The 22,929-nt window shown below is 34.5% G+C and overlaps 1 long non-coding RNA gene across 1 annotated transcript; it reads left to right on the forward strand.

Annotated features, from left to right (window-relative positions):
- Positions 1 to 684: 684 nt before the first annotated feature.
- On the forward strand, positions 685 to 1,958 carry LOC147762822 (uncharacterized). Its single transcript, XR_015333504.1, has 2 exons — positions 685 to 1,349; positions 1,681 to 1,958. It is a non-coding gene; the product is annotated as an uncharacterized LOC147762822 (long non-coding RNA).
- Positions 1,959 to 22,929: the final 20,971 nt, after the last annotated feature.

A 22,929-nucleotide genomic window follows, 5' to 3' on the forward strand; every position in this document is an offset into this window, starting at 1 on the left:
TAGTTTTGCTAAGTCGGGTCAGTTCTTCAGGTTGGTCACGGGACGCTATAAATTAGGCCTATGATGAAAATGGGGTTCCATTTTTGTCGTCGTTTTGGAGATGCACTAATTTCCCCACACAAAATGGGTAAAAATTGTAGGAGACATACCTTATGATATATTATTTGAAAGTTTATGATCTCGTCTTTCTGCAGAATGTGATTGTTTGAAAATATTTTGCGTTTCCTGCGATACATAATGAGAGTAACCTACTGCAGTTGAAAAAATCGGTTTTGCCAACTTTAACACCGACTTCACGGGATTATTAACACTTTGCCAACCAGATGGGAGTCGAACGCAACATATATTTCATATCAACACGAAGCCCACTTGTTTAGCTTTTAGAATTTATATAAAACGCTGGTGATATAAACATTATAGCAATTTTGTTATAATTTAAACGCCCCAATGTTATACGCTTCAAAAATGCGAGTGTTGGCGTCGCGTTCACCTCGCGCTTAAAAAATGTATCTATCGTTTAATCACACCAACTGTTGACAAAAATACACATGAAAATACGAAGAGCTCAAAAGTCGTCCATTTTCACTCGATTTTGCTGAACGTAGAGCGAAAATGGCCGTCGCTTCAGCCAGTGTGCACGCGCAGCTCGAAATCTGCGGACAGACTGTTCTGTTTAGGCGCATGCAAGTGTTCTATTCTGTAACGTTCTCTCGAGCGCGACGTTATCATTTTGCCGGAAGAGTGATGTCGTTGCCGATCCAGTGACGTCACCATAGCGTTTCAAACAACCAACTACAAAGACAGAAAAAAATCTGCAAAAATGCACTGGTGCGCCTTATTTATCTGTTTGGCAGTTGCATTAACTGCATCAGATGCATACATTTACAAAAGAGCTGAGTGGAGCCCATGGAGCTCTTGTGCGAGGAAATGCTCTGAAATGTGGGCACGTAGATGGAGAGTTGCAACTTGCCAGCGGTGCAACAGCGACGGTTCCGGTTGCGTTAACGCCCCACCATTTTCAGGCTACAGAGGGAATTGCTGGCGCAGTGTTATGAAACACTCGGATTTGTGTCCTTTCGATCCGGAGGACTGCACAGGTAGTGGCCCTTACACAGGCGCTTGGGGGAATTTTAAGAAGAGGGGCCATTGCCGAGCGCCAAATTTCTCTCTCGCTCCCTGTGGAGAGAAGGGAAAACAGCTTTGCGTGGCGACAAAGTGCAAGAGAACCAGCAGATCCGATCCTGGCCCCGTCAAATGCTCTTGGCGCGGTAGGTACAAGAAATGTCCTTGCCTAGGACCATGCGGAAAGGATATCCCCACCGTCTATGACAGATATGGATAAATGTAAGGTAAATACCGTCACGTGCATCAGTCGTTCGTATTGAAATTTAAACTGCCGCTTCCCCTTGAAGTTCTTAACAAGATTAAAAACGAAATTCGAAAAGGATTTGGAATGAAGTTTAAAAAAGTTCGTATAATCTGATTTGTATTTAACCAAAAATCTTTTCATCTGGACGCGTCAGAAAAAAAGTAATAAATCAAACGTGTTTTTTAATAAGCTAAAACATTTTAACGTTGACCCGGAATAGATCCTGCAAGATATTCGTAATAGAGTTAAGAAGTTTAGATATTCATGAATTCATGAATTTTGTCTTACTTTGTAAAAAAATCGTCTTTCAGGTGAAAATTCTAACGGGAGTCCATAGGGAGTGAAGAAGCATTTTCAAACAGCAAAAACCTGAATGGACAAGTTCCTATCGGCTTGAAGCACAACACGAAAAAGTCAATCTGCATTGCAAGCATGGATCGCATTCACCTTTTATAATTATTAACGTTACGTGAACTGTTTTTTTAATATATATATTTTGGTTCTGTCTGTGTATAAATATAAATAATATATGCATAAAAAGGAATTGTAACAAAAATTCAAGCAAATAATAATTAATTTAGAAAGCTTGCAGGATGGGCATGCTATTATTCTGACCTACGAACAGAACAGTGACTTTGCTCCACTGATTTTTTTTTTCAATTACAAACTTCAGAAGATACACGTCAATATGTATAGGCCTAACGTGACGGTGCGATATATAACTTACGTGAAATGCTTTTACAGTCTACCGTGGCAAGGAAGACATTAGGCCAGATAATACATGTACAATTACCTCAGTGTTTCTTCAAAAGGTCAATTTACTGTAAAAGGGGAGGATCATCATGGAGGGGGTACCGCTTCTTTTGTCTAACATATGATTGTTTACAATCACACCAAAGTTTATCTCACCGCTTAACTAGAATATTTTATGAGTAATTAAACTAGTACATCTGGGCCGTATTCTCAAAACATTGTAACTTACAACAATTTGCAACTATTTACGTGAACACGGTAATCTCGAAACTCTTGTAAGTCGTGGACTTACAAGAGTAAGGGGGGGGGGGGGGGCAGCTGCCCCCTGCCCCCCCCCCCCTGGGATTTGAGGTGCAAATATGGCAAAATGGCAATATGAACCCACAATTTTTGACTTCTGATTGAGCAATAAATAACAGTTAAAATGCACCAGAATGCAGTATTTTACATACAGTTTTTAAAAAATTTCCACACCCACACCCCTTCCACTCGGGTGCTTCGCCCCCTCGTGTCCGCTTACTGCCCCCCCCCCCCCCCTGGCATTTTGCTCAGGCTAATGCCAATTCTTGTAACTTTTCACGCAACTTTCCGGGAGTGACGTTTGGTCCATGATTAACCCACAACGACGTATTCCACTCCCGTCCGTTGCGTCGATAAAACGCTTATTTAGACATAAAAGTCTCTAGAAATATATTGAAAATTGTTCAGAAAGACGTTTCCCTACATTTTCTTTCAGGTTTTCATCGGAAAATTCACTCATTTTAAATGAGTTTCCTCCGACACGTAAGCTCAAGAATCGGATTTGGCTCCTCTTGTGGGATTCCCTCAGCTGGGATTCCCCAAGTTTGCCGCTAGCGAAAAGCGCTTTAATTCATCAAATTTGCAATGACAACGTTCAAAGATACTTCCTAAAGAAAAAATCATATTGAACACAATAATTGAACACATTACTTTACAATTACGAAACACATAATCAGCCCGGGAGCCACCGGCTGATTTGACGGTTATTTAGGAGCCTCGTTTTCAAAACATGGAGCGGACGCACTAGCAGAAAGTGGCGGGAAACAGATGCATAGAGGTAGGTAAGTAGGCCAGGCCCCCGTTTCACAAAGAATCTTAAATCCATAGTCGACTAGCTCGAGCTGGATGGCCTAGCTAGGTCGACTTAGCTGAAGTCGACTAGGAGTGTTTCACAAAGAATCTAACGTCTTAGCTCGGCGTGCTTACCGTAGTCGACGCGCACGAGAAACTCTTCAAGAAAAGGAGGTGTAAAATTGCAAAAGTTTCACAAGACATGACGTTTCATTCGCCTTATTCATATAGACCATAATCCTTTGCGCGCAACAGGAGTTCCGGTATTTTTTTCCCATAGCAATTCTATAGACGCGTGAATTAAATGCCGCACAGGTAAGTGAAAAATGATTATTTAATTTCAAATAAAATAGATATGAATAAAACTAATATTTCTCCTCATGATTATCACATTTTGCCATGAAATTAGTCGTTTTTTAATAATTTTTTTTTATTTAGACGATAGGCTGACTTGGAGCGCATTTGCGCACCGCAGTGTGTTAGATGTGTTGAGAGGAGATTGCGTTCGTGCTTGTCTTGTTTGACCCATTTTTAAAGTCACGTTGGTTTGTTTTGATTTTCTGCGAGTCCGATATGAGTCGGATGTCCATTTTGTAAACCATAGCCAGGCCAAATTTACCCAACTTCCAGCAAGAGAGCCGTGAGTGAGACACTGAGAGGAATTGTGATATGTCAGGAAAGTCGTATACCCATTTATCTTTATGTTACCATATGTCAGTTGTTCCGTTATTTTTAGACCAAAATATTTACATTTGTTTGAAAGTATATTAGATATAGTAAGAGTGTCCCATTTTTAAAATAAGAAGAAAAGGGTAATTCTGGTCAGAACAATATGTCTGATAAAGGCAAATAAATTCAGCGCTTCCACTATCATGCTTGTGGGCTGATTTGATAGTTGTCGGCGCCACTAGCTTGATTTTAGTGGTACATTGTTTTGAGGCAGTGGACATTAGTCAGGACAGGTGGCAGTGAAATATCACAGGAGAGCAAGCTCAGTGGTAGAGCGTTCACCTTGTGTGGAAGGTCTTGGGTTCGATTCCCAAGCTCTCCCTTTTCCAAAGTTACCAGCTACTTAAATAACTACCTTCTTGTCCTACATTTGCCCTCAAACAGTATCAAATTTTAAAATATCTTTGTATCATATAGAGTATTGTTTTTCATTTATACTTGTATATTAGTACAGAAAACATTTTGTCCATTTTATGATCATTTCCTCTCAAGGTGCCCATGGTGTACAGGATCTGTAAGTATGTTGTACTTTGAACATGTATTGCATGCATGGAGATTTCCACTCTGAAAAGCATCATTATTTATTTGAAAGTGGTTAGGATATGCTAACTTTGTCTACTAGGTAAAGGACAATTGATAGTTGAACCTTTCTTGATATGTTTACTTGAGTATAGCAGATTATATTTTCCCTGTGTGATTTTTCCCTGTCTGATTTTATGAAATTATTCTAGTACTAGTAGTTATCCGGTATTGAATATAAGGCAGAATAAATGCAAAGAAGAAAATCATAAGGAAAGCAAGTTAATTGTTGTCATTTACCCATTATGAAAGGTCTAGGGTGAGGGTCTAGTTTTTGATCCCTAATTGTACACATGTACAAACATTGATCTCTTGTTGTTACTGTCTAAACCTCTTCCCCTGCCCTAATTAATGCTTCCTGTTACAAATAAATTGCTTTAATGTCTGTCACAACTAGTATAGAAATCTCATGTTTTTATTTTAGTTGGTTGGGGAGATGAAAACTAAAAGCAAGACCGAAGAAGATACTGTGACATTACAACCAAGATCATGCACAGAAGTATTTGCACTGAAAGCAGAGACCTTAAAAAAATTATGTTTGAAGCACCAAATTGCAGTGCACTACCCAAAAAAGGCAAGGTGCATTTTTTTGTGTGACATATTGGGACTGTCAACTACAGGGTTCAAAACAAAGGACTCATTACTTCACCCAGGAGTAAAATTATCTGACGAACAATTCCAAGAATTTCATCAAAATGTCAGTCCCCAAAAGCTCTGTACACGAAATGACTTTTCAACGAATTTATTAAACATCCCAGATATAGATGTGTCAGACATAAAAAGATATCTTTTAAATACAGAAGTCATCACAGCAGATTGTGCAAGAACCTACAAACTCTCTCGCCCGTATCAGTTAAAAGATTCTGTGCATTCTGTTCGTTATAGCCAATGTTCAGATTTGAAATTTTTTAGTATAATAAGGGCCTATTGCAATGCCTCTCAATCAACAAATTCTGAGGATGTAAAGGTGGTTTTTGTTGTTATAAACAAAATCACTGCCATTCCATGTGGTGGGTTTTGTACCTGTTCTGTAGGCTATTCCTTGACATGTGGCCATATAGGGGCAACATTATTTAGGGTTGCAGACCTAGTTGCAAGCGGAGCCAAGGAGGACATAACAGCTAGCACCTCCTTGCTGTGCGAGTGGCTGGAGCCTAAAGGGTCCTCTGCAAGTCCATCACTGCTGTCTCATCTTCCTATAAAAAAGAATGTGAGCAGCATGCAGAGGACCCCTGACGACTATGGACAGGTCATACGACAGCAAAAACCACCTTCAAAAGATGACATTTTAAAGTTGAGGGCGAGCCTTTTTAATGCCACACATCACATAGGACAATATTGTCCTGCAGTACATCTTTTGGGAGCAAATCTCCAAAATGCAAATAAAATTCCAGATTCTATTCTCTTTGATACACACCTAGAAAATGACAATTCAATTTTATTTGACAATGAAGTTACTGTCACTTCAGTACCATTACCAATTTTTGACCATCCTCATAATTGTGATTATGATGCAGATGCATGCATAAACGATCAAGTTGAAAATTTTGTAAAATCAATAAAATTTAGTGAAAATGAAATTCATCAGATTGAGGAATCCACAAGAGGCCAGAGAGAGAACCCTGAGTGGCACCAGCAAAGAAGGGGTGCAGTTACAGCCTCAAGGATGGGGTCCATTCTTCGCACATTTGAAAAGCAGAAACCCCCATGCAAATCGGTCATTACTGCCATCATGGGGAGAGAATGCTCTGAAGACAATATCCCTTATACTACAGTACCATCACTTAAGTGGGGGATTAGTAATGAAAAGAAGGCAAGAGATCAGTACCTTAGACAACAGAAGAAGCAACACACAAACTTGTCAATTAATGAGAAAGGCCTAGTTGTTGCTGAAGACTATCCATATATAAGAGGCAGTCCAGATGGAATAATAACATGTAGCTGCCATTCTGAGAGAGTGTTAGAAATTAAGTGTCCATATTCATGCAGGAATATGATGGTGAAAGATGCCATAAAATGTGGTAAGATAAGGTATCTGGATGGCAATTTTATGCTAAAACCATTCTCAACAGAGGGCTATTATGAACAAGTTCAGGCATTGATGTATATTCTAAAATTGAATAAATGTGAATTTGTAATTTGGACAAATGTTGACATGATGGTGATTGAGGTTGGGTATAATGATGAATTTTGCCAAAAAAAAATATTGCCTGGTTGTGTAAGCTTTTTTAAGCAATATATAGTGCCGAATATTTTAAGCTGGAACAAAAAGAACAAAATGCCCAAGATGTGTTAGGGAATGAAAATGATTACTGAATTGGTCAAAACCAATATTGGGAAATGATTCCGAGTGTAATTATGTGATGTATATAGAACATTACAAAATATGTGCACATATTGGTGTAGTACTTTCATATTGAGAATGGTTGTTTATATAATTATATTAAATCATTATACCCAACCTCAAGCACCATCATGTCAACATATACATCAATGCCTAAACTTGTTCATAATGTATTTACAAAAAGTTTGGTAACATGCATTTATATGAAGATTTGAGGAGTAATTGCAATTTCCTCCTCATTGAGTTTATTTAAGGACTTGAACAGTTCATGATAAAATACAGTGATTTACAAAGTCAATTACAATAACAGTTTAAATGATGTAAAAATACAAATGTTGAGTACACAAACATGAAAATTTTATTCTATTCCAATACTATATGTATGTACTCAAATGACCAATTGGGATGTACAATAAATTACTGGCTGAAAATGGCATTTATTATCAATGTAGTAACATACCAATCCCATACCTTTATTATACAATCTTATAATATGTACATATTTCAAAAATATTAAAATTACTTGTTGAGATGTAAGTCTGCATTACATCTCTGACAGGAAATGATATTACAGTAGTCTGCAGAATTCTCCTTTGATGAATATATCACGGGACACTTTGGTCTGATTTACTTCTCCAGCAGGTAACACAACAGCAGTAATATGTTTTCCAGAGAACAACTACAAATGACTGACCAAACTCACTCCGAGCTCTGATCCCCAATCTCTCTCTGTCTCTAATATATAACTTCTTGCTAATACAAAGTTCTTCTCCTTATATACTGACACACACAAAATACATTACAGTGATTCCTAAAACAAGTCCGAGATATTGAAGCCAATTAACAGAATTAAGACATATTACTAGAGACCTTCAACATAATTTAAGTCAGACTGCTTTAAACTCCAACTTGGGGATGAAGCCATAAATAAAGTTATTCAATCCTTTTTAAACTGAAAATATCCTTTTAAACTTGGTTACAGTTTTTTTCAATGAATAACATACATTAACAGATTCATATAATATCATTATAAAAGAGGCATCTGAATGATCTTTACCAAATGTTGATTTAATTTGATTTAAATGTGCAAGTTCCTAAAATGAAGTTTGGCCGTGAAATCACCACTATGACAAATATAAATACAGTTTCAACCTGACCACATATGTATTTGAATAAAACTGACTGTAATCAAACTTGCCTCGCCTGGATTATTCTGCATTTTAAGCTGAAAGTGGGTTTTCTTGGAGATTTACAAATACAAAATTTTACTGAACTTTGGTGTGCTCTTAGTCTGGACTGTAATGCTGAATAACTGGACTTGATTTCCCATGCAATAATTCATTATTGAAAAAGACAATTAATTAATCACAAAAAATGCTAACTAAAAATAAATAAACTAAATAAGAATGGAATTATTTATTTCTTTATAACTGGTAACTGAAAGTTTGTCAGGTAAGCACAAACAACAAAAATTTGCTCAAATAGGTCAAACATATTTAACTTAACAATTTGTTCTAATAAGTGAAATGTCTTAATTCTTTGTATGATCCTTTCTACGTGAATTCTTGCATGGGAAATTTTGTTTGATCTATTTGATTCGGCATTTGTGAATTGCACTCTTTCTCTTCCCTTAAAATCAGGCATTACGATCTTTACACCTTGAAATTCCAATTCATCAGATACAGTGAAACCTCTGTCAGACATCACCAAATCCCCCCTCTTGAGTCCATGCAGGAGTGGCTCAGAGTTCAGGGTAATATGCTTGTCTGAAGCTCTGCCACCCCATGCACTGGACACAAAGTTCACGGCAAGATTTGGTGATATGCCAACAAGAAATTTCACTGTATCGTGATGTTTATAATTTGAAAATGTGCTCTTTCTTGAATCAAGTGATGATGATTTTTGTAATAAAAGTTCTGTGCAGTCTAAAATAATTTTTAAATTGTCAAATGATTGAAAGCAATTAGGTTGTTCTTCTGTTGAATATTTCATTTCAAATAAGGTTTTAAGTTCATTGCTCAGAAAATTAATCCATGTTGTAAAGATTTTCGAAAAATGACCTGTGCTTATATCAAAAGTTTGAGCAATGTCTTCATTAAATTTTCCTGTCTTTAATTTAACTAAAACCATAAAAAATTCTTCTTCAAATGTAAATTTTCTAGTTGGCCCTTTTTTAGACGTCATCCCTGTTGTGTTTGTGGCCTCTCCATTCCAGTAACATAAATTATTTGAATCTGTTCTTGTTTTTAAGTAATCGCATAATGAAGAAAAAACTAAAAAATTTGGCAAATTAGTCCAAAATTGAAATTTTCTGTCATCATCTTTTATATTTTCCAAACGAAGAAATTTTCCTTTTAAATCAGAAATTTGCTCTTTCAATTCAGTTACCTCTTTTTCCAATTGTTGAATTTTTGTTAAATTTTGTTGTTTATTTGTTGTATAATAATCATGATCTCCTGCTTCATTCAGACAATCTAAAAGTCTGGCAACTTTTGGCCTGCCAGCAGCTTGCCTGCCAGTTGATGATCTTTTCCTGAAAATATGTTTTGGCTTTTGGTTGTAGCTCCTATTTGCAGATAAAGAGTTATTTGTTGTGCGGGGCTTTGAGGAACTATTAGGAAAAATAGTTGGTGAGTAGCTTGGATGAGTTGGGTCATCATTCTTTTTACCTGTAAATGAGTAAATATAATTATATATATCAACCAAAGTAACTGAGCGTATACTGCAATTGTAAAATCTGATTGCAGTTATTGTATAAACAATATTGTAATTTACTATTGTAATTTTAGTTATATGATTATATAATGTATACTGTTAGGTCATAGTCATTTTAAAAAATGTACTTGAACCGCAATAAATAATAATAATAATAATAAAATTAATTAATTGATCATCTTCCCTATCTCATGCCTAGATTGATCCATAAAAAAATTAATTAATTGATCATCTTCCCTATCTCATGCCTAGATTGATCCATCTGGATCAGTATAACTCCCTGGGGAATCTCACTAAATTGCTATCAAATAAATTGCTTTAATGTCTGTCACACCTAGTATAGCTGATAGAGGATAATTTTCTTTACCCCCTAGTTGATTTGGTATATTGTGTGACGGACATTTAAGCTGATTATATATACCTCCTGCAAAATGCACAGAACATATCCTTGTGGAAGTAGTAGGTGTAAAATCCTTCTCAACAGGTATGTGGCACAGCCAGTTGTGTTTGCGGCTCACATCTTTGGGGAATTGGTAAAAGCTAATTGCTTGCCCCTCCCGATTACATTTCCCACGGGAGTTTGTGCATCCAGGCACGCAGCAGTAGTCGCCCACATATGCCTTTTTCATTATTCTGAATGACTTTATTCCCTGTAGAAAATTATGGCAAAATGATGGTACAAAATAAAGTAGACTTTAGGGCAAGATGAGCACATTTAGTATTATAGATATATTAAGAATTAAAGATATTAAACCAAGATATGCTAATATATAATGGATAAATTTTTTGCCATTTGCTTTGTAGCTCAGCAATGTATGCTATTTGAAAGAAGATACAATTAAATATTGTACGCAATTTAAAATAACTGTTTGAGAGCATGAATATGCAGTATTGGACAGGAATGCATGCAGTTACTGGTAGGCTACTGGTAACTTTGGAAAAGGGAGAGCTTGGGAATCGAACCCAAGACCTTCCACACAAGGTGAACGCTCTACCACTGAGCTTGCTCTCCTGTGATATTTCACTGCCACCTGTCCTGACTAATGTCCACTGCCTCAAAACAATGTACCACTAAAATCAAGCTAGTGGCGCCGACAACTATCAAATCAGCCCACAAGCATGATAGTGGAAGCGCTGAATTTATTTGCCTTTATCAGACATATTGTTCTGACCAGAATTACCCTTTTCTTCTTATTTTAAAAATGGGACACTCTTACTATATCTAATATACTTTCAAACAAATGTAAATATTTTGGTCTAAAAATAACGGAACAACTGACATATGGTAACATAAAGATAAATGGGTATACGACTTTCCTGACATATCACAATTCCTCTCAGTGTCTCACTCACGGCTCTCTTGCTGGAAGTTGGGTAAATTTGGCCTGGCTATGGTTTACAAAATGGACATCCGACTCATATCGGACTCGCAGAAAATCAAAACAAACCAACGTGACTTTAAAAATGGGTCAAACAAGACAAGCACGAACGCAATCTCCTCTCAACACATCTAACACACTGCGGTGCGCAAATGCGCTCCAAGTCAGCCTATCGTCTAAATAAAAAAAAATTATTAAAAAACGACTAATTTCATGGCAAAATGTGATAATCATGAGGAGAAATATTAGTTTTATTCATATCTATTTTATTTGAAATTAAATAATCATTTTTCACTTACCTGTGCGGCATTTAATTCACGCGTCTATAGAATTGCTATGGGAAAAAAATACCGGAACTCCTGTTGCGCGCAAAGGATTATGGTCTATATGAATAAGGCGAATGGCCTCTTTCGGCCGAGAACGATCGTTTATCAACAATAAAAGTCAGCCGAAACACAAACAAAGTTTGTTTTTGAACTTTATTGATTAGTTTAACTTCAATTCAACTTCAAAGTAACAGTTAAACATTAGCTTGTCGTGGAACACTACTGAGGGACGTCTAGCGGTCAAAAACATAAACAAACACGCGATCGGCTGGGTAAAGTAGAAATTTTATTTTTTATTTTAATATTCCATAAATGTCAGTGCTATTCAAAGATATTATAACACAATATCTTGAAGGAGGTATGTTCTTTCCAAATTTTTGTTGTTTATGCTCTCATTTACCGAGTTTTAGTTGAGCTTGCCGACTTAAGTCTCCTCCCGAGGAGGCTTGACATCGTCGACTTACAGCTAAGAAAAAAACGACGTAAGCGACCTTTTAGATTCTTTGTGAAACGGGACTTAGTGACGTAACGACTTAATTACGTTGGTAACCAAGCCCTAAGTCAGAGAACCCGACTTAAGTTTTTTTGTGAAACGGGGACAGGGCCCAGTTTTATAAAGGACATTTAGCACTAACCAGTGGATAAGCCTAACCAGTGGATAAATTCTCTAAACACTGGTTAACTAAACGGAGGTTAAAATTGTGTTTTATAAACAATGTTTAAACAGCCGGTTAGTTTTAAAGTGCAAGTTTTTCTAACCACCAGGCAAATCAGCCAAAAAGCGGCAAGGTGGGGTTCTCACAGAATACACTCATTTTACCCACAGTTAATCACCTTTGTGACCTTAATTTAACTGTAAAATATTAAAGCTTTCCGTTGCGTTATTGTCGAGATACAGCCACATGCATATTGCACTGCCTCGTGTGGCTCCCGTCTCAATTTTCAGCTGTGTGAGTGGTGTATTTTTCACATAAGTTTGCTTCACAAATGTGCATCAAGTGATCAATACATTACTTCGGTCAATACCACAATTGAAAGATGGATATATAATCTTTATAACGACAGAGATTTTTAAAATCATAAATCCGTTGCTATGGTTACAAACTACCGAGGTTATTTGAGGTCACTTGATGACTGCCGCAGATACCCACCCTGTCAATAGCCTTATATCTCCACTAGTAGAGCACCTTAGATAATATCACTGATATTTACTGAAAATATGGACAAGGGGCCTACCATAAATTAAAACACTGGCGTGGCCTTTTCCCTACAAATTTTGCAACAGCGACGCAAATTCTTCTATTTTCTGGCTACATTATCGTAAAACATTTTTGCTTCCCACAGTTTCGATTTGCATTCAAGAATGTTTAAGTTAATTTCAACGTTAGTTAGGGACTAATTAACTGAAATAGTCTTCTGTAGTTTTTATTTATTGATTCCTGGATATTAAGTATATGCTAAGTTCAAATACGGGGGTAAACATGCATTCGAAACTAAATTCGTGTAGGCGGCCATGACAGTTTCAAGTAGCAGTGGTGGAAAACGTGCGATGAATGCACTGCAGATTTTCCGAATTTCAAGCAGCAAAGCGCATACTTTGTTGTTCTGTAGACCTTTACAAAGACGGAAAGGTTGTGCGATACTCAGGAGATCCGACTAAGATGATTGGGGTCACCTCCCGATGCTAAAAGTTACATGCAGAGTGAGAGACTTATGAGAGGCAGTGTCATCATCAGAGGAAATGGAGAGTGAGCTCGACTCAGTCGTGTGTCCAGCGCATCGTCACATGCTGTGGATCCTTTGGGGAGCTGCAAGAACACGTCAACTACTTCTTCGGACCAAGTTATTATTGTAGGACTTTCCTTGGTCGGACCAAGCGGGAGCTTTCATGCACAGTGTATCCAAATTTTTATCAAGACGAAGCCAAGATATTCAGTTCGTTGGGCCCAGGTAATTAAAAAGGTGACATTCGTCACATTTTTATAATTAATTAACACACCGAATTCATATACAGACAGAAGGTTGATAATGGTATGATACCTGTGTTGTTTGAATTAAATATGCATAGTAATTAGACAAGTGAAGCTAAGTCATCATCTAATTTCTAAATACTGCTATCTCTGACCCTCAGAACCACAGCAAATTTGTTATTACGTAAAGTGAAAAGAGCTTATGTTTTGTACTGTACATGTTAGCAGTGTAAACTTTTTGTTTGTATGAGCAACAAGTTACAGAACCCTCACAAATAAAAAATACTGCTTTTGTAGATTATTGCTAGTGATTAAAAGAGTAAAAATCATATCACAATTACATGAATAATATTTTGTATATTATATATATATATATGAAATAAAGCTTAGTTGTAGCCTAAAATGGGGTTTCATGTTAAATTTTGTTGGTTGAAAATTAAAACCATTTAGTAGATTAAAGAATACATTTTTGTTGTTATTTTAGCTAGAAGATGTTTGGAGACTGGTCAGAAAGAGCAGCCAGGAATCAGATATATGGCAAAGAAAATAAAGTGATTAATCCAAGCACCCGAAAAAGAAGTTTTGTGAAGAGGATTGACTTACTGCCCAACAGACTAAAATGTATTTTTGATGTTTATCTACTTTGAACAAGTATTTGTATCTACAGTGGAAGGACACCAATGACCTGACAGATAGCTAATGTCAGCCATGATTATCCAAGCAAGTAGCAAGGAGATCCCCCATAAGGAAGTACATTCATTTATGGGAGCTCCATTAAATGATGAAAACTAACACTTTTCGCTGACCTTTTTTAACAAGGAGCTTTTCAGACATGAATTTTTGCCCCAGAAACGTGTCCCGGACCTCTGGCCGCTTAGGTGTTGAGTCCCATGATAAATGTTCAGAGTTCTTTTTTTTTTTTTGAAACCTAGGATCATGTCTGCTTTTTTCTGTTTCATTTTACTGAAGATATCCGTGAATGCTACCTTTAAATGGGATAAAATCTTACTGAGATATTGATATTGAATATCATATTTTCATTCCTTGGAGCAAAAGATCAGTTTGACTTAAGTTATATATTTGAAAGCAGCAATATATGTTCCTGGTCCTGAGTAGTGCAAAATAATCCATGAATTACACCATTACATAAGTTCAACTTATTTCTTTATTCTCCTCAGGAAGGGGATTCAGTTGGATAATATAGATTTGCATTACTTTGATGTTTTTGTAGAATGAAAATCAAGTGAACTTTTTTTTAAACATTCACTTAAATCTGGAGTTAAAACTTTGTCGGTGTCTTATTCAGTTAAGGGTGACAGAAGTAGTCTTGAATGGCAGTTACAATGCCTTCCACCCATTTATTAAGTTATTGGTAATAAGTATTTTCCAGTTTGAAGATTTGAATTGTTTGCTACACTTCCAGATGATTTGCTTATTTATACTTAAACTTTAAAGATCCAATAAAGAGATGATTATGCATTATGAAACATTGTTGATTAATTAAAAGCTGTGTGTGTGATTGGTGCCCACTTGTGTCCAATAATTGTTGAAGTAGTAGATCAAAAGAAATGTTAAAGGAATACAGTTTTCTTTATATGATTAAATGTAAGAAAAATGTGGGTTGTTTGTCGTTTTATTTTCTGATTAATTAAATTTATTAGACTAAAAATATTTTTAATTAATTTTGTAAGCTATAGTATTACAGGGAATACCATATAAGTGTTGTGAGAAAGCCAAGTTAATAAGCTTTTTGGTGATATAAAGCACTTAAGTTGTTACTCAAAATTAATAAATTGAGCCGCGGCTGAATTTCAGATTTTGAATCTTCCGACTTTTTTAGGATGAAGATACATGTTTAGTCAGTGAATAAATCAAAATTATACCAAAACACCAAGTTTAATAGATGTGGTTTTGTTCGGAAGAAAATTGGCTTTCAACTGATGTATAATGTTTGCTGTAATTATATTGTTTACAAATATCCTGTGGTAATTTGTCGTGGAGGTGTATCTGAAAATCGCCATTTTTATTGTCGATTCTTTGACTTGGATTCTTATGCCTCTATTCCATACATGTGGCAGAGAAAATATATGTCTTCTATATAACTAAAAAGTCCGTTTCAAATGCTTTAAAATGATATGCTGTACAACATGTATCAAAAAGTATCGAGAGCCTGCTAAATGATTTGAAACAAGTAGAAAAAAATGTTGCAAATGTTGACCCCCTTTCGGCGACGTGGTGACCTCGATCAGCTGATGACTGCATTTAAAAATATGCATAAGTTTCATTAACTTTATCTTGTAGGTTTTTTTAAAATAATAATGGATTGGGAGCATTCAGTGATGATTATGTCTTATCATCTACTTTCGAATGATTTTAGATATTTAAACAGTATTTTAACTAATTTAAAAGGCTCGGTTTATCCATTTAAATAAAGGATATCCAGTTCAAATAATGAGGTAATCATCACTGATGGAAAAAACAAATGACTTAAATTGTTTTAAATACCAAAAAAAGACCTACTAGTAATGTGTGAGTTAGTAAAAGGTTGTAAATATTGGCATTTTGGATAGTATTCCACTTATGGCTTTCCTTACATAACATTGTACTTATTACAAAGTTACAGAGTAAGTTCTAATTTAGAGTAAACTGACACTTGCTTAGGTTGCTTTTGATCATAACAATTATAGCTGTTTTCTTGCTACTGTTTCATTTTAAAATTGATTCATACTGCAAAATATAATTCCTGCATAGTCCCATCTACTTGCTGCAGTGTTAAGATAAGGGAAAATAAAACCAGTATTTACCATAATTTTAATTAAAATTTAAAAAAAACCTTCTTGCCAAAGAAATAAGTGTATTTCATTATTTAAGTTCCTCATAGAATACAAATGTTTAGTCTTGTTACAATAATAATGAATATAAAATGATTATTTATTTCATCATAAATAATAACAGTAATAATAACTGAAAGTTTAAATGCATATCATTTTTTTCTGTATTTTCTCCTTTATGATGCACTCAAACATACATTCACCCACAAACAAGATTTTGTCTCTTTCCATCATATATTGCTCATAAGGAATTATTTTGGGTTTTGTTTTGGATAAAGAAGTATTTTGTATTTCTTATCACAATTGTTATGGCTGAAACTAAAATTGCATGCACTGTACAGTGAATTTCCTTCTATTTTCAGGAAACTGGTTTGTTTAATTTGAGTAAACAAATAGAAACATCTTATAATTCGCAATGAAATATATTTTAACCGTGGCTTGTACTTTTTAGTCACAAAACAGATTTTCTTTTCTTTTTTTTTTCTTAAGTCAGTTTTAGGGATAATCATTGCCTTTCACTTTTTATTTTAATTTTTTGTGAGTTATCATGGATGTTTGTGTAACTTTCTATGATTTAAGTGTGCAATGTCAAGGTTCATACATGAACACTAATAACAAATTCAAGGATTTAATAAGAATTTTGAGACTAATTCAATTGCTTTTCAATGACTCTTTTAATGCAAATGAGGGCAATGTAAAGTCACTCATAAGTTTCTATAACAAAGAAAAGAGGAAGTAATATATCATTTGAATTAAATTTTATACAGGGTGGTGATGAAACATTAAAAATAGAAATTAAATAATGTCCAAAAAGGAATGTCTCCCCTTCCTGTGAATTACTGCCTTTATGCATCCAGGTTAAAAACTAAATTCAAGCACTTTTCAAGGTTCAAAATGATTGAATACACCTAAAATGAAATAATTTTGGGTGTACCCAGCAACAGATTCATATTTCATAATGTATACTGTGTCACCCACACACATTTTATACACACACACTACATGAATCTTTGTCAAGTTTTTGTAAGTCTCAGCTGCAGTGAAATAAAACAAGAACATGGGCACTTGTAAAGAATTTACATCTCATATGACAACTGTTGGTGAAAAAATCCAGAAGGAAAAAATATTTTTAGTATTCAGTGAGTGTAAATTAGTAGATATGATATGAAACAAAAAATACCTGAAATTATTGAAAATGTGACTGAGTAATCATTGAGTAATATTATTATTATTATTATTATTATTATGTTTTTTATTTATTTACAAAATCCTTTATTATCATTTTTTTACTGCTTATACTAGCCAACCTGTAGGTACATGCACATGTTCATTTGTACCAGTACAATGTGCATTTCATACTGACATGAAACAAAAATACTCACTCTTTATGGTAACAACAAAGGTATACACAAAATCTTTGGATTTTCAGATGCTAGTGATTATATGCATGTGGTGCCTATTTGGTACGTTGTCAATCTGACATTTGTCACAAAATGTGGTCAGATGAAGAAAAGGAGAAAAGTTCCACATGGAGGGAGTGGAAAGCAATTGCAATTGCATTACAAGCTTTTATTAAAGTTATAAAAAGAAGTAAAATAGGTTGGTACACAGATAATCAAAATGTCGTGAGGATTGTACAGGCAGGATCTATGAAACGTGATCTACAAAATTTAGCTTTACAAATATATCATTTATGTACATGTCATGAAATCAGTTTGACAGTAAACTGGATACCTAGATCAAAAAATGAAAAAGCAGATTATATCAGCAAATTGGTAGACATAGACGACTGGGAGGTAGAATCTTCTTTTTTCGAATTTTTGGATAAAAAATGGGGACCTCACACTGTAGATAGATTTGCGAATTTTGAAAATACAAAGACAAACCGTTTTAATTCAAGATTTTGGAATTCAAATACAGAGGCAACAGACGCATTTTTACAAACTTGGCAGCATGAGAATAATTGGATAGTTCCACCTGTAGGTTTTGTACCAAAGGCAATAAACCATTTATTAAATTGTAAAGCAAAAGGCACTTTAGTCGTTCCAAGTTGGAAGTCGGCTGCATTTTGGCCAATGATATTTGACAGAGATATGAAGTGGAAAATGTACATAAAAGATGTTCTTATTTTAGGTAACAAGGGTATTTTTAAGCAAGGGAAAAATAAGCAATCTTACATAGGGTCGCAGAAATTTAAGGATAAAGTTTTGGCAGTCAGGATTGATGGGGAGACAGGATTTTAATACAAGAATATTTTCTAAAAACGAAGGTTATATTTCAAAGGCGTGATGGGATGGTGTATTTTTATGAAGGTTGCCAGTCAGGATTGACACTGCAACAAACATTATACAGAATTGAAATTTATATGTTGAAGGTGTGATGGAATGACGGCGTACTTTTATGAAGGTTGCAAGTCAGGATTGACACTGCAACAAACATTATACAGAATTAAAAATTTATATGTAGAAGGTGTGATGGAATGACGGTGTATTTTTATGAAGGTTGCAAGTCAGGATTGACACTGCAACAAACATTATACAGAATTAAAAATTTATATGTAGAAGGTGTGATGGAATGACGGTGTATTTTTATGAAGGTTGCAAGTCAGGATTGACACTGCAACAAATATTACACAGAAATAAAAAATATATATTTGAAAGTTTTATGGCATGTTGGTGTATTTTTATGAAGGTTGCCAGTCAGGATTGACAATGCAACACATGTTAAAAAGAATTGAAATATATATTTGAAAGTTGTTACGGCATGAAGATGTATTTTATATAAATTGACAGTCAGGATTGACACTGCGACAAATGGTATACAAAACTGAAATTTATATTGGGAAAAAACTTGATGGAATGAAGGTATAATTTAGGAAGGTTACTAGTCAGGATTGACACTGCAACAAATGTTATACAGAGTTGAAATTTATAATTGAAAAGCGTTATGGGATGAAGGTATATTTTATAAAGGTTTATAGTCCGGATTAACACTGCAACAATTGTTATACAGAATTGAAAAGTTCAATTGAAAAGTATGATGAGATAAAGGTGAATTATGATATAGTTTTGCTAGTCAGGATTGACGATGCAACAAATATTATACAACATTAAATGAAATCCATATATTTGAAAAGTCTGGTGGCATGAAGGTGTGTTATTATGAAAGTTGATAATCAGGATGGACAGTGTACAAAATGTCTATACATAATCGTATTGATTAATTTTGTTTCATGATTGTCAAATACAATATTAGCTGGTAAAAGTACAAACTAAGCTATGGTACAGATATATAGAATTTGCCAAGTTGGCACAACAATTTAAAAAAAAATGGCAATGAAAGCATTTTTAATTGTTTACTCTTAACGATGGTTAAGAGTTAATGGATAATTCAGTCTTTTTTGTTAAAAGAGAAAATATAGGATTGTCTGGATTGGCTTTTGAAAACAGTATAATGCATGAAAAGAACATTTGAAATGTTTTAAAAATGGGCTTTTATATTAGTAAACATAAACTGGTGTGTTTTCATCAAAATACTTTATTTGTATTTACAGGTATTCCAATCTGGAGTTTGGACGGAATTAAAGGATTTCAATAATGCAACTTTACGAAGATTGAGTAAAGAATTACCAAGTATTGTATTGAAATCTAGAGCAGATAATACGGTGAAAAAGTATACTTATATATTTCAAAAGTGGAAGAATTGGGCAGGGAAATTTACAGAGATTAACATATTCCCGGCATCCACAAATCACATTGCACTATATATGTTAAGTTTAATTCAACAAGAGAGTAAACCAGGAGCAATACAGGATGTGAAATATGCTTTAAAATGGGTTCATGATATTGCTGGAATAACACGAAATCCTTGCGATAACGCTTTGATTAGTAATATTGTGGAAGCAGCAAAAAGACTGTCATGTAACAGAACAATAAAAAAGGAAATAGTAACCAGTGACATGCTTAACCCTCAATCACCTTTCAGGGGCCTCGCAGGCCCGGACCCATGTATCTTTTGCTCTCTCTTCGTTCGCATGAGGTTTTGAGCCTGTTCCTTTCATGTAATCCTCAAGCAACTTATACCCCATCAATGGATAAATAATTAGTTTTGAAATAATTTACAACATATGTAGAAATTAACTTTTCCAAAAGTTAGTCCCATTTCCTGGAAACCGGGCCTCTGAGGCCCGGTCGCTTGATAATTTTACTTCCACATGGGATAAATAAGTCCATGTTACCTCAAATAGCTTTGCTATAAAATGTTTTACACAAGCAATATCATGTGTGCTATGACTATCAGTATGGTCAATGAAATCTGCCTGTGAAAGATTCAAGACCTGGAGAAATTATTATTTATGAGTAATCGGTCACCTGATATGCAGATATCAGTTTAAATCTATCATTATTACATACCTGATAGACTGCGCTACATTTGCGAAACTTTCCATTTTGAGAAAAAAAAATGTTTTTCTGCATTTTCCATACACAGTGTATACTCATGCACCCAGGTGGAGGTAAAGGGAGCAAGGGACTGGTGTAACATGAAAATCTGACTCCCCCAGTCAGATTTTCATGATGAAAATCCGACTCCCCATGAAAATTTGACTCCCCCACCACAAATGTTCATAAATCTTATTTTATTTGAGTATATGACTGTGATATTGTAGTATGTAAAATGGAGGATACTTTGGCACTTTTTTTTAAGTTTGCAGGTGAATATTTTCATGAAAAAAATATGAAAATTAAAAATGTGCACTTAACCACCCATTGTCTCCCCTTTGAAAAAGCTATTTATTTGATATTGGATGATCATTTCTACATCTTTCCTTTAAATTTACTTTATGAAGATTATATTGGAAATATTTGAAAGTTTGATGGTAAACTATTGGGTGAAAAAACTAAAAAAAACATGAAAAATAGAAAATTTAAAATGTGCATTTTATCACCCAATAACTCCCCTATGAAAAAGCTATTTATTTGATATTTGATGATCATTCTGACATATTTTCTATTAGGATACTTTATGAAAAATATATCAGAAATATTTAAAAGTTTGATGATAAAATAGTGAGTGAAAGAATGAAAAATAAATCATGAAAATCTTCATTTTTATACCCATGAGATTTGGATTCCCATAAAGAAAAGGACCTATTTTATATTCAGTCACCATACCATTGTTTTCTACATAGTTTGCACAGAGATGTACATTTTGTTATTATTTGAAAGTTTGGTGGTGAAAATTTTGGTGAATATTTTTAAAACAAGTATTCATCTTACTACCTGTAGGTTTTGCACTTCCATGTCAAAATGCTACATTTTTAACTCAAGAAATTGGCCCCATCCCCTTTTTACTGAATTCTTTGTATATAGCATACCCAGTATTTTACCATTCAAACTTTCAAATATTTCCAATATATTCTTCATTAAGTATCCTTAAAGAAAAGATGTCAGAATGATCATCAAATATCAAATAGATAGCCTTTTCATAGGGGAGTCATTGGGTGTTAGAATACAAATCTTTAATTTTCTTATTTTTCATGTGTTTTTTATTATTTTTTTCACCCAATTTTTTAACCATTAAACTTTCAAGTACTTTTAATATATTCCTCATAAAGTATCCTCAAAGAAAAGATGTTGAAATGGTCATCAAATGTCAAATAAATAGCTTTTTCATAGGGGAGTCCTTGGGTGGTAAAATACAAATCTTTAATTTTTTTTTTATTTTTTCATGAAAATTTTCACCTGCAAACTAACAAAAAGTGCCAATGTGTCCTCCATTATGCATACTACAAGATCATAGTCATTTACTCAAATTAAATTAGATTTTTGAATGTTTTTTGATGGGAGTCAGATTTTCATGGTACACCGGGCCTCTGAGGCCCGGTTTCAGGGTTTACGTAGGGTTCCATTTCCTTGTGGATGAGGGTTAATAAACTTGTTAATAGATTTGCAAAACCTAACGCCAGTTTGCCCGATTTGAGAGATGTCTGTATATGTTTATTATCATTTTCAGGATTTTTAAGATATAGCGAGGTATCCTCAATTAGAAGAACAGATATTATATTCAAAAATTCATATTTTGAAGTTTTTATAGAAAAAAGCAAAACTGATATATACAGAGATGGCTCTAATGTTTTAATAGCCAGAACAGGTAAGACTTCATGCCCATATGTTTTCTTACAAAGATATCTTTAAGAGCCGCAGACATAGAAGAAGATTCAGAGAAGTATATTTTCAGATCGGTCAAGTATTTAAAGAAATCAGGAAAACATGTTTTAAGGGATACTGGAAAATTGTCGTATACACGTATGAGAGAAACAGTTTTACAAAAATTTGAAGAATTGGGTTTTGATAAAAGTAAATTTGGTCTACATAGTCTACGAGCAGGTGGCGCATCAGCTGCAGCAAATTGCGGGATAAAAGAACGATTATTCAAAAAACATGGTCGCTGGAAATCGGATAAAGCAAAAGACGGTTATATTAAAGACAATATATTGCAAAGAATGAGTGTATCTTTAAACTTGGGTATTTGATATGCATTTACATTTTGTTTGTCGATATTGTAGGACAATGTGAATCCAGAGTGGATGTGGATTAATAATTATGTACGTATATAAGTAGATGAAATTGTATTTGTTTTTTCTTTTTTAGGATAAAGTAATGATACACAGAGGAGGCCCGTTCTTTGTGGTCGAAGCAGGCAGAGGCACATCGACTCATTCCTATTTATAAATAAATGATTTGGTGTTTGAAGATGACGTGGTTTTATTCGTTGAGAGTTATTAGACGATAAATAATTTATATACGTTTAAGCGTAAGCGAATTAGAATATAAATGTATTTA

This window comes from Lingula anatina, chromosome 3, assembly GCF_051362555.1.
Source record: "Lingula anatina isolate TDL-2025a chromosome 3, LinAna3.0, whole genome shotgun sequence".
NCBI lineage: Eukaryota > Metazoa > Brachiopoda > Lingulata > Lingulida > Lingulidae > Lingula > Lingula anatina.